The sequence below is a fragment of the Coturnix japonica genome, chromosome 2, assembly GCF_001577835.2.
Source record: "Coturnix japonica isolate 7356 chromosome 2, Coturnix japonica 2.1, whole genome shotgun sequence".
Lineage (NCBI taxonomy): Eukaryota > Metazoa > Chordata > Aves > Galliformes > Phasianidae > Coturnix > Coturnix japonica.
The window spans coordinates 10,756,708-10,770,973 of NC_029517.1; positions in this window are offsets into that span (position 1 = coordinate 10,756,708).

Here is a 14,266-nt window from a genome sequence, read left to right on the forward strand (position 1 = left end):
CTTCACTCATATAGAGAAGAAGGAGTATATAAGATGTGGAATATTTTAATATCTGTAAGTTATATTTAAAGAGAGTGATTAAGTCTGTTGCCAGAAAGAAAAATCCAAGTACCCAGCCCACAAAGCACTCACAGTCACATAAAACTATTTAGTTTTAGGGGGGGGGGAAAGAAAAAAAAAGAAAAAAAAAAGGAAAAAGAAGTTAATAACACATCCATCTCAAATTTTGCAAGCAAAACTGGTGTCTGGATACAGTTTTTGATAGAGAACCACTTAAAGAAAACTTATATCACAATGTAAGTTTTAAGAGTTTTGAACATCTGAACTGGAATTCACGTAAAGATCAACTAATTTAAAATCTAAAGCCCTAAAGAAAGTTACCAGAAGGGTAGGATGCTGAAGAAGTACTTTTAACTTCCTTTTTATTTTTAGATAATAGAGAGACAGAAGATATTTTGCAGAAATCATAGAATAAAATAATATATTATGTATTCCCTACAACTACTTTATTTAAATGGTAGACAGCTAACAGTGAGAGAAACTGTCTTGCATGACCTACAGAAACAAGAAAGAAGAGTTGTTAGGTAGTTTCTTCAAATGCTTTAGATAGAATCAAATGCTAATAACTAGATTAGGCTGCAAGTTTTCCATTTCAGCAGTAGTCTACCAAAAATGACTGAGTTAACAAAGCAAATCACATCATGAATATATGCTGCTTTAAAAAATCTATTAAAAAAGGGCAGGTAGGACTCTGTCATTGTAAACCAGCACAAAGAAATACAGGATTTGTGAAAATATTTACAATTTCGATATTTCTGGTTGTTTTGGGTTTTTTTTGTTTGTTTTGTTTTGTTTTAATCTAGATTTTATAATTTCTTTCAATTTTACATTTTAGTATTTATTTTGTTTTATTAGATTTACAAGTTAAATGATGTGTAACAATAAAATCCTTTCCAGAAAAAAATATTAAAAGCATGCATTTTCAGAAAAGTACAGAAGAAAGCTCATTTACATATGGCCAACTTTAGATACAGTATTTATTTTAATATGACTGCTTTTTCAGCTTTTTACATGAAATACTGCCTTTGACACCATGTGTTGCTCTACTTCATGCAAATTTTAGCTTGTGCAATTTTTCCTCATTATTATTTTAGCAATCATCAATACTTCATGACAAAAAAAAAAAAAAACAACAAAAAAAAACCAAACAAACTTGCATTAGCTAATGAAGGTGTATGTTGTGCCCTTCTCTATGTAACAATCAGCATTTATAAGCTGTCAATTATCAATAATTTCTTGTTTCAAGTTTTATTTCTAATATTGAAAACATAATTGACAGATGATAGCCATTCTTTTCCACATTTTTAATCTACCTGAATGATGAATATAAAGCAAAAAGATACTTCATATCTGCAAACTGGAAATTAGCTCTGGATTCAGCTTTGATCAGTAAGGGTATGTTTGATCAGTAAGGGTAAGTTTGTTTACATTCATTTATTTCTTTTCTTGAAATGCAGAATTCAGCATCATGGACAGTTTATTTTTAAATATGTATACATATACATATATATATACACATATTTGTACACATTACCGAACTGAAAATGTGAGATATTCTAATTAGTAAAAAATATATAATTGGAGAGCTTATAACACAATTGTAATAAGTAAAATAAAGCCAATTTGTGCTTTGTTGTTTTGGGAATAACTTTTCCATTCAAGTTCTTCAACAGCAATAATTAAAACATGGGAATAATCTACCTCCTAATTAAACAATAATAAACAATTGTCAATGGCACATAATTGTTAAAAGTCAACAAAGGACACATTAGTGTAAACAAAGATTAGACATTGTTTTTTTGAAATGAGAATGGGAATGTTATTTAATGCCTGACAGAACAAACTAGACATAATAAATATTAGCAATACTAGAATTGCAAATATCTCCATCAATATCATTTAAAAAGCAGAGAAGCTAAGTAGTCCATTAAAACTGAAATGAATATGTTGCAATATGTTGTATTTTTTCTCCTGTCTTTTGTATCCTTAGAAAAGCTTCACTCCATGGTTTATAGATTGTACATATCTTTCTGTATGTCTAAATCTTAGGAACAGTTATGTTTTCAAAAGATTTTTTAGGTCAAATAAATTCTCTCTACTAATAATAATTAGTGGGGAATCAAGAGTAACGTCCAGATCTTGCTTCTTTTCAATTATAAGCTCTGTCACTGGGCTGTTAATTAATTAAAGTATGAGGACACATCTACACCTACACACACCCCAACACACCTACGCTTATGTACACACATATGAATATGTATGTAAATATGTGCAATATGCCAACACAGATCCTTGGAAGTGGTCAGGTACCTGACATATAAGTCTTTATTCAGTGCAATTTAAAGATAACTCACACTCTCAGATGCCTTTGAGTATAGGCACACAGACAAGTTAGTAGAAGGCAGAAAACAGAATTTTGTATGAAATTTCAGGACTCCTGGAAACCAGTATAATTGTTACCTTACACTGCTAGTTTACCACATCATATATTGATGTTTTCTTGACGTGTAACAGACCAAGTTTATTATTGTTGTAATTTTACTGTCTTATGAATAATGTTCATAAATATTTTTATGAAAATAGTCAGGAAACAAATAACAAACAGGAAGTAAGAAAATGTTTCAAATATGAGTTTGGAATATTCTAGTGAATTGTTGTTTATGAATGACAGATGGATTTTCTTTTGCTCTTTTAGTACTGAAGCTTCATTCACGATCTTTCACATTTCCCCATAAGGTACAGTAATATGTAACACCGTAGATCACTTGGCATCCTATGTAGTCTGTCCAGTGGAGAGGTGATGTAAAGGAATGTCAGTGGAAATTTAGTTATGGTTTCATTATTAAAGCTTGCTGTTTCTATTGGCATTCCTATACTTTCAAGGAAAACACTAGAGAAAATGTTCACTTACATTAACTAAACCTATCTATGAGTATGTCATGTATCATGCATATCATTCTGCACAAATCCAGGAGGTATCATAAGTGTTCATTTTACATATGCTAGCCTTATTACTGTTCTGAGAATCAAATTTAATCTTATTTTCTTCAGTGAACAATAATGGAAAAATATGTATACATTAATGTATTAAATAAAGAAAAACAATCTATAAATAAACTAAGATAATATTAATGATTATAACAGTTCCAGCAGTGATTTTCTCATTAAAGTAACAGTATTGTGTTTTAAATGGAAAAGATTGAAATGTCATCAATTTCAAAGCTGCCATCTGGATAGACTGTTGATACATATTAGATTAAGGGCAACGATGGCCTTTTAAAAGCCTTGTTTTCTAAACTACTGAAGAAAAACGGTTTTTAACGAAACAGAGGAAGACAGTGGTCAAAGATCCAGAGGATTTGACTTACATGTTTGCAGATGAAGATGTTCTTGCTGTATCTGATAAGTAAAAACTTTCCAGTTTTTATAATCATTAATTTACATAGTCTTAATAGGGATTTCCTTTGTGAATTGATTTCTTACATGAGTTCAGAGAAGCTGTTTAAAAAATGTACTTCAGCATGTGTAAGTGTGGCAAAAGCTAGCCCACTACCATTTCCAAGTTCTACTCTTTCCCTGAAAAAATAAATAAAAAATCTTCACCATCCTCCTCTTCTTCACATGTGATATACTGGAATTTTTCCAGGACTAGTTATTTGTCTCTTTAAACACTGAATGAATCTTTTTCTCTGTTAATTAAATAATTTATCTTTTTTATTTAGTCACTTAACTTGTTAATTGAGGAGATGTGATCCTGTTATTCAGAGATTAATTTAAATGTATCATTGAAAGGGCAGCAGATGTGATAATATGCAATAGTGTTAGGGAATTCATGGATATAATTCTCTGGCATGATTACAATAATCCACTAATGAATTTGTCTCAGTAATTTTTAGGATGATAAAAAGTAAGAGATGGCTATTTTTCTTTCTACTGAGTGGAAGCCTTTAAAAATGAGTAGGGCTCTCCTGCTTTTCTGAAAGCTAGTGACAAATTCCTTACTGGGTCTCAGAGGAGAAGGTTCAATGATTTAATCAGTCAAGATTTAGTAGTGGGGATTGGGTAAGTTGACGTACTAAGGGTCCTTCCAAATATTCTGTGGTTCCGTATTTTCTACATAAGCAGATAACATATTTTGCTAAAGAAACAACTCATTGCATGAATTACACTATCTGATCCAAAAGGCATTTTGAAATGATTAATTTTGAGTTTATTACCCCTAGTTTCTTTAAGAAGGTATTCCTTTTATAATATTTGGAGCACGGCTCTCTGTTACTTGAGGAGAAGTGATAGAGTTGCATCTGTCTTCAAAACTGATAGAGTTAAAACCTACTTGTTTTTTATTGTTTTTGTTTGTTTTTTTTTCTTTTAACTTTCACACCTATCTCATAGAATATTGTTTGCAGAAAGAAAATCTGGCATATTTTTGTAGGCAAATATGTAAATTTTCCTTTTGCATGTTTTTTTTCCTTTCATAAACTCATCTGCTGAAATCAATAGTAACTTTTGCATTGATTGGTCACTGCAAGCAGTGGTTATGGTAATTGACAATATAGTTTGTCCACTCGACATTCTGGTAAAGATATTAGTACCATACAATATTAATATTGTGTGTATTAGAGAGATAAAGAAATAACTAACACACTGAAAAAAACAGTCACCTGTGGGAATTAATCATCTAGAGTGATGCTTTTTGTGTGCATATATAAAATACTCGTGTTGTATGCCATTCAATATTTTCATCAATGAGATGAAAATGAAGATAAAATTACCATTGACAAATATGTCAACCATATAAAGGTTAACCATGATGACAACGAAACAGTTATCATATGAAACTCAAACAACTTATTTAGTGTAACTCATTGAAATTAAATGTGGTTTAATACATATGTAGTGAAACACAGGCTGTTGAGTCCAGTAGTAGAGATACTTGTGAAATGTGGTGATTTCTGATGTGGGGTGAGTCAGGCTGAATTCAACTGTAATTTGGCAGCTTATTTAATATTCACATTAATGATTTTGTTGAAGATAAATATACATACAATATACTATTTAGAATAAAAAATAAAAAGACTTTTTTCCTATGGATATTCAATAATAATTTAAATTATTACAATACAGTTATCAGCACCACAATTTAACAGCAGCACTAGAGTTAGTAGTATTATTTTCATAAAGTCATTATGATTAAAAGATAATACATGACCAGAATCTATATCATCTAATAGGAAAGCACATTATATTGTATCAACATTGCAGAGGTTCTCTGCCTTTAGAACTCATTCTACTGATTCACCAGTAATTCTGATTCTCCCTATAACAATTGATACATTCTCAGCAGCTTTAAATCAAAACACTGAGCTCAGATGAACCCAATTAACCCATAACATCTAACAGAATTAAAACACAAAGTAGTGAAGTTGCAGTGAGTGCTATTAAAACGGATTAAATGTGTTTGGAAACATGACATTAAATATAATAGATAGAAACTACATTGTCAGCTGCTTCCAAATGTGCTGGAAAGATCACAGAGATCTGTCTGTAGAGATAAATTTTGTTGCCCAAAATTTTTGCATACTGTGAGAACAATCATGTGCAAATGAAGCTTTCAGTGTCAGGCAATGTGTTTATGGAAATGAGCAGAAAGCAGTTTAGACAATATTAAAATATGAATAATCCTTTTCATTGAGTTGCACCTCCAAATAGTACCAAAAATTCAGGTTTAATCCTTTCAGCACATGTTGATCTAAAATTTTAAATTAGTTAATGTGTTATTGAATTAGCTATACAGAATATGTTGCCTTGTTGCATTTGTAAGCATCTGTAAGAGAACTGCATAACAAAACAAAGTCTGTGTATTACTATAAGAAAAGTGTATAAGAGGCTTGTAAACCATGGGAGTTTCCTGCCAGATGAGAGCAGCACTTCCAGCAGAGTTCTTCTGGGATCTGTTCTGAGGTTCATTCAGTGTAATATATTTTGTAATGACTGTGGGAACCATTAAAAGTCTGTAAGATTGAAGGAATATTCCAGTTAAAGAGTAGGTGAAAGCAGTCCACAGGACTTCAGAAAGTCCTCAAAGAATTATTCCTTATTCCTCAAAGAATAATAATTTGACTATTAAATGAAAACAAATGTTACTTCTTTTTGTGACTTTGGATTCAATTAATGTATCAATAGATTTTTCCCTCCTAAAAACTAAGTAATAATTTGCTATGCTTTTGGAAATATGATGTAAATTGAATAATTTGATTTAATAATTGAATATTTCCTCATTTTGTAACTAAAGATTCAAGATTTAGAAAAGTACAATAGAAGTACTGGCTTTAGAATTTTGAAGACTTCAAGAACAGCACTAGCCTTGCTGAGCAAAACACTGTTTTTAAATGCAATTCTTGGGATTGTATGGCAATCATCAACACTACAAAAAAGGATGTAAGTGATATAATGCATTCCAAATAAATATGAATCAATATAGTGATATTATTGCAAAAAGCAAATTTCATTTGGTATACATTAATAGAAGTGTCATATATCAGACAAGTAATTATTCTTCTGCTCTCAGAAATGATGAAGTTTCAAAAGGAATGTTTTTCACACCATACCTCAAAAAAAAACCGAGACAAGACAGGGACAGTCCAGAGAAGACAAATTTATTTAGCTCTTAAGGAAAGTGGATTTGTGTTGCTGTGATTTTGTTATGATTTTTGTTTTTAATAAAAAAATCATGAACTTTAATTGTCAAAATGAGATTGCAGAAGGAGGAATTGTCATAGTATCAAACTGCCAGTATGTACAAAAATTTACAAAAGTATTTAAGACACATGGAGGTCAATCATCTCCATTTTCATTGGGTGTGTCAAGAACCAATTGTCCTGTTGCTGAAGAACTGACTTTGGTAAGGTAGAGCAAAAGTCCAGCACCTGCACATGATTTTATATGTAATCATGATCTTTGTAAATTACCAAGAACAAATTGGACAAGTATCAGTATTTAGCAACATAACTCATTTTTTTACTAGATCAGGTTGATGTATTATACTAATACCTTTCAGCCTTTTAAAATATTCCTCTTTCAGGCCTTACAGATTTTTGGAACCAAAAGAAAACACAACACTACACATTATACTGTACTACAATACACTGTGCTTCACACTACATTATGTAGCACTGCCAATTCAACTCAGGAATAAAGAGAAACTAAACTCTGAATATCTATTGCCTGTACTCCCTTTTACTTTTGTTTGTTTCTCCTAGGCATAGAAATTTATAGATATATTTGAGAATACTTATATATATAAATATGAGATTGATATCATGTAATATTTTCAATTCTGGCTTACGCATGGTGAAACTAAATAAAACCGAGAAAAGAGAACTGTAGAAAACAAGTCTTGTATCTCCTTAACTATTATGTGTGAAAGCTGATTGCAGAGACTAAATTTTTTATTTTTGCTCCTTCTCCTTTCTTATCTCTCTAGATTACAGTCTCACAAAGCCCTGTGGCTGTTTTTAGGCAGACGCTTTTTATTCTCCTCTTCATTGTAGTCTAACTGCTGTGATAAAGATTAGTGAGCAAAGCAGAATGGGGAGTTCTAAACATTAAGTACTAGATGTGAAAGGCCAATAATGCAACAATCCACATAACCTTTCAAGACAGGAAAAAAAGCTAATGAGTTTCTCCATAAACATTATTAACACTGTTTTGTTCCAGTGTCTTAACTATAAAAATTTAATTTGATTCATTTTCTCATGTCTGAATGATTTTAGTAGAGTTCACCTGTTTTTGAAAGACTCTAAACTCTAGCAATCTATATTCCTTTAAAAAGAAGATAATAAAGGATGATAAAGATAAGTCTTTATTATTATTATTATTTTACACTTCTTTATTGTATTCCTTGCTTGTATGTGCATATAACTTGACATTATGCTGTTTTAACATGAAGGCTGAGAAACCATGATTCAACAGGTTTCCAAGGCTGAACAACCAACTACACACATGGAATCCTCTGTGGACAAACTGATATTAATTTAAAAGTCTGAAAACAAACAAAAAAACATAAAAAACCTTCTAAAACAGATGTTTACATATACATATATAGAAAATGGAATAGTAGAAACATACACTGATTTGCCCAGTACCATTCCGTCAAGCCAGGCATGTAATAAAAGTAAAAATGTCACCTAAAAAGAGATCCATCTGCCCTATATTCATCATTAGCATGGTAAGTAAGTTACAGAGTGAATAAGAGAGTTACTTTTAAGTAGCAAGCTCTTTTAATAGTCAGTGCAGAGAAATACCATCACCAGACAGTGATTCATCTCTTTCGAAGATTGGTGTCTATTGCAGATTTGATAAACTGCCCTCTAGAGAGGTCTGTGTCTCTTTACTGACTTTAAAGGAATGATAATAGCTCAGACTTGGATTTCCAACTTCTAGAACTCTGAAATCACATGTGATGAATTCCATTCTGATATGGTCAACACACTGAGGCAAAATCGTTTCAACGCACTGAGGAAAAATTGTTTGAAAAAAAAATCTATTCCAGTTTAATCCTATACATTTTATACTGAAGAACACAAGTGAATGAATATCCGAGATTATTAAAATGACTTTTAATTTGGCTTGATGATACTATCTATCTCACAACAATTTGTAAGGCACCTTTTACAAAAAAGAAAACAACAACAACAAAAAACAGCATGGTTGATGTTTCCTAATGAGAATATAAAAGTCTGGAAATAAAGTATTTCAGCAGCATTTAATGTTTATAATGATTGTTTTTGGATATAATTAAGATATCTAATTATAAAATAATAATATATGTGTGTATATATATATATATATATATATATATATATATATTCAAAAACATACAGAAGATATAGGAACAAAGTAATTAATTTTGATTGGGCTTAGATGAATAATGCTTCAGGCTGTCTTAAAAATCTCTGCCTGAGCTAATGCTGCGTATATAGTCATATGATTGTACATCTTCAAACCTCTCTGATACAAAACAGTCCTATTGTGTATAAGAGTTGACTTTAAGGCAACCATTCACATGAGAAACAATCACAGGATCAAAATCAAATAATATTACTCTTATGATGTGTTCTCTGCTAAGATTATATTTTCTTTTAGGAATTTCTAAATGTGGCTATTCTTGTAATCTGTAAACTAAAGAGACTATTGACAAAGATCTCACTATTCTTTTGTTTCTGAAACAGCAAAGAACATAAGTCAAGGGTTTGTCTTATGGCAAAACCAGGGAATCTGCACTTGTAGGACTTGTGACACGGTGGACCACAGAGGTGGTTTTACAAATAATTATAAAAAAGAAAGAAAATTAAAAAAAAAAAAAAAAAAAAAAAAAAAGACTACACAACAGAAATCTTTTCTAAAAGTTTTGGATTAGATATGACCTACTATTAATCAGTGAGTTGGTTTCTTTATCATAATAAATGTCTAGACTTGATACACCTTAAACAGCTAGAACAATTTATCAGTTTTGAATAAATTCTCCTAGGAAAATGCTAGTCTCATCTTCAAAGGAAGAGAAGATGTTGGAATCTTGTTTAAGAATTCTAGAATTTCGATAGAGTGTCATTTCATATTTTTTTTGAGTATTCCATTGATGGAGACTCCACAGCAGCTCTAGACAATCTGTGCCATTGTTCAAGATGCTTTCACAGTTTCCTGATGTTTCCTGATGTTTAGATGGAATTTCTTGTGTTTTAGTTTGTGTCCATTGCCTCTTGTCTAGTCACTGGGATCCTCTGAAAAGAGCTTGGCTTCATCTTATTTACAATCTATTTTCAGTAATTTTGCACAATCCTCATAATCTTTGCACCATCTTCTCCAGGAGAAGAGAAAAATTACTTACTCCTTTAGCAGACAACTTTATTTATAAGAATATTTAACACTTTTCAAAAGTTTTTCAAAACTCCATTCAGATTATAGTAAGTTGGTTTATAGTGTGCACTGGCCTCATATTTTTTTTATTTTCCTTTGATAAAGAAATCTGCAAAAGCTTGCATCTTTTCACAATAACTGAACTGATTCTCTAAACCCCCCCTCTCTCTCTGTGTTGTTGTTGTAGTAACGTGGATGAAATATGTGAGAAGTAACTAATCAAAGAAACAGCAGAAAGAGGTAGTTTGGAAGGTCTTGGTTTTCTCTGCATTTCCCTTTCACCGTTGTGCTTAGTTGAACAAATCACTTCACATGCCTTCCTCTTCTACTCAGCTGCTTGTTTGGTTTCTTATATTGCGAACTGACATTCAACTGTGTGTTTTTGGAGAACGACTAACTAAAATACAGTGCATTTTTTAGCAGGTAGTGGGATCTCCAGTGGTCCTAAAACGGTAATAATAGATAAGAAAGAGAACTGGAGTAAAGGACATATCCTGTGGATGTGGAGGGTGAAGAGGAATTAAAGAAAGATCGGAAAGGGAAACCGAACTACTGTGTACAGTAGAGAATCATGGAATGATAGAATGGCTTGGGTTGGAAGGGACCTCAAGGATCATGAAACTCCAACACTCTGATGAGGCAGGGCCACCAACCTGCACATTTAATAACAGACAAGGCTGCCCAGGCCCCCATCCAACCAGGCCTTGGACATTTCTAGGGACAGGGCATCCACAACCTCTCTGGGTAGCCTATCACAGCCCCTCACCACTCTTACAGTAAAGAACTAAAGAATGAAGGGGACAGCAAAGGTACATAGTAGAAGGTGTACTGTTTCCTTTGTTTAACTTCTAAACAGAACCTAAGATAATTTAAGGGGAAAAACTGTCTTTACTTTGAGGGGTAACCATGAATCTGTTCAACTTTCAGTCTCTGTACTGTATCACCCATGGGAGTTTTCTCAACAGCTGCCTTGAAAGGGGCGTACACTGTACATCTGCCAGAGGATCAAAACGTCTTAGCAGCCAGTCCTAAAGTGATTTATTTTTCAGTATGATCTCTTTTGTCAAATTTACTTCTTTATACCATGGATTAGTGCGTCTTAGTTACCATATTCACTATTTCAAATTAGCTTATCTATTTCTCTAGAGATTAATTGATTTCTGTGCAGAATAGCTAATAGTGGCCTTCTAGAAGAGTGCTTTCTTGCTCTGGTGGCATTGCTACATTTAGTGGGAAGATTTGTCGTAATTTTCAAGGTACTGGAAAAACAGACATTTAGACTAAACTTAGACAATTGCATACCACGTGAATTTTTTTTGGCATCAAGATAAAATGAGTGAACATTATCTCAGCTAGGAAGTCCATTACAATTAAATCATAAAGCTTGTCTGCTAATTAAATCAAGTCCGTATTTGTTAGAGCCCATGAACATTACTAAATCGCTCTTAATGGTTAATGAGGTAAACAAATGAGAAATGTAACTGATGAAGAATGGTGAGATTGGTGGATTTACCTGCAGGTCTTAATTAGGTTAGACCAGAAAATACTGTCTATTGTTTTTTCATTTTTCATTTCTCAATCCTTGAAGGCATGTATTTTTCACTATTGATCTTTTTCTCCTTTTTTTTGCAACTATTTCTTATAGCTTCAGTTTTTCTTGATGAGTATTTTTGCCACTTTCTTTGGTGGTATGTAAAGAGTTTTTGTACTTCCAGTTTGCAAGATTATTTTTTTTTTCTTTTATTTTTTTCTTTTCTGTAGGAATTTTCTAAGCTGTTTGCCTTTCTGTTTTATAGTGTTCATACTGTTAAGGATCAGAAGGGAAATATTTTGGTAGTAGATACATAAGTCTGCAAATGTTAGTTTTTCTCCAACTTTAGCACGGCAAAGCAAAGCTGCAAAGATTCTCACATTCTCCATGCACAAATAATATCTCTAGAGGCATTTATGTTGTATTTTTAGAGCAATCAAACACCAATAATTTAAGAGAAGTGTTCTGCTGTCAAGTCTGAAGATTTGGGAGAACGTGTATCTCTCCATAGGATCTTGGTATGGAGACTGCACAAGACAGCATCTATGAATACAGACTAATGTATGCAGATGAATGGAAGACAGATTTGTGGAGCATATCTGAAAATTTTTCTTTAAAAGCTTCACAAAACATCAGGGAAAGGTTAGAGAGAGGAAAAGCCTTGCACAGTGATGATGAGAAGTGATGGGACATATTGGAACATCATTCCATAAATTCTGAAGTCACAAATGAGTTCTTACAATCTCTCTCATAGAGTGATATTTCTACATAAATAAAGAATCTGTGTAGGCTTATTTATAATACTTACATCCAAGTATCTGTTTTTCATAGTTTGGCTTGTCTCTTTTTCTGATAATAATTTGATATACTTACTCAGTGGAACATCAATGGGTAATTCTCATAACTAGCAGTTATATTTTTCCTGTAGGGCATGGAAGGGTTCCGTTTTTATTTGTAGTGTGTGTGTATGTGTGTATATATAAATAAATATTTAACTGAAAAGAGTTCTGTGTATGTGGAGAGAAGGATGTTCACAAGTTTGATCATGAGTTGTACTGTTGACTGCTCTGCTTAAGGAATCAGTTTCCTGTACCATAATAAATTTGTAAACATTCTTTGTCTTTTCTACATTTAAATAGAACTTAGGTAGTTTTCTCTTAGTCCAAAAGCATCAGAAATATCTTTTGTCTGAGTGGAGAGCTCAGAGGGGCAGGGAGATGCTGCTTTCTACAGATTCCTTGTCCCAGATGTCACTTCTGCCTTTTCTGGGTGCTGGTGCTAGATATCAGTTATCCCAGGAGCAGTTCTTTCAGTTCCTATCTTCTCTCTTGACAGCCTCCAAAGGGCAACAATGTCACCCCTAAACAATGCTGAGGAAATTACAATTGTCCTGTTCATAGCTTGGGGAACTGATTACACACAGGGTACTTTTCTGTGACCTCATGAGGCAAGCAGCTATTGAATATGGCTAAGTCTTTTGACTATTTTGATTTAAGTGAAAGGTTCTCTAATGTTTCAAAATAATCTTCCTTAAATCTTCCTTAAACTATGAGACCTTGCAGAGAGATCAAGGTAAACTGGAGCACTGAAGAATCAGCAATGGCATGAAATTCAACAGTAATGAATGCCAGGTGCTTTAGTTGGGACTGAGCAATGTCAGACAAAGGCACAGACTAGGAGACAAAAGAAAGGAGAACCACTGGGCAGAAAGGAACCAGGGTGTGGTGACAGATGGCAATGAGTCCTGGCAACCAACAGGGCAAACCATGCAGCGGAGAGCATTAAACACACAGTATCTACCCAGTAAAATAGATGATTACCAACACTGTATATAGTTTTGGTGTGGTCTCATCTTGAATATTATGTATTGTTCTGATCTCCATAATACAAGAATGATATTGAGTTACTTGAAAACATCCAGAGGAGTGCAACAAAGGTGGTAAAAGGGCTATGCTGAGATGCTGAGGACAACTGTGCTGTCTGGTCTGGAGAAAAGGAGGAAAATAAGCAACCTCCTTACTGCCCGCACTTCCCTGAGGAGGGAAAGCACAAAGCTGCGCAAGGGAGGTTCCAACTGGACATTAGGGGAAATTTCTTTACCCTGAGGGTGGCCAAACATTAGAACAAGCCTCCTACAGAGATGCTGACGCCCTGGGCATGTCAGTATTCAAGAGGTATAACACCACATATGGTGTTTGATTAGCACTAAAGCAGTGAGGCAGACCTGGTTATCTTTGAAAGTCCCTTCCAATGAAACTATCATAATTTCTGAAGTATATCAGCTTTCTATGGAGCTTCCTGTTTCCAGTGTAATGTTGTTTTGTTTTATTTTGTTTTATGAAATTTCATTTTAACCCAGATAGTCCCTCCCTCAGCTCTGAAAGCTTACATCAGAATTGAAGCAACTCAGTGCTTACAGAGAACTGAAGCAACTCTTTGCAGACAGACACCTTTCTCTTCATAAAAAATAAAAATTTAAAAAAAAAATAAAAAATCTGATTGTAAAATTGTTGTTCTGATTGACACTTTGTAGAAAATAGTTAAAGAAATTAAATGGGAAGAAAATATGACTGAATATAAACATATGAAAGCAGATTAAGGGGTGATGTGAAAGCATGTCAACTGTGCTGTGCTGAATGGACAAACTATGTGAGCTGATGTTACCAGCACATGAATTGCTGCCATGAAGTGTTTTACCTCATGGTTATTTCTTAATGAACAAATAAAAATGGAACACTGGAAAGCAGAGGTCTCTCTTTC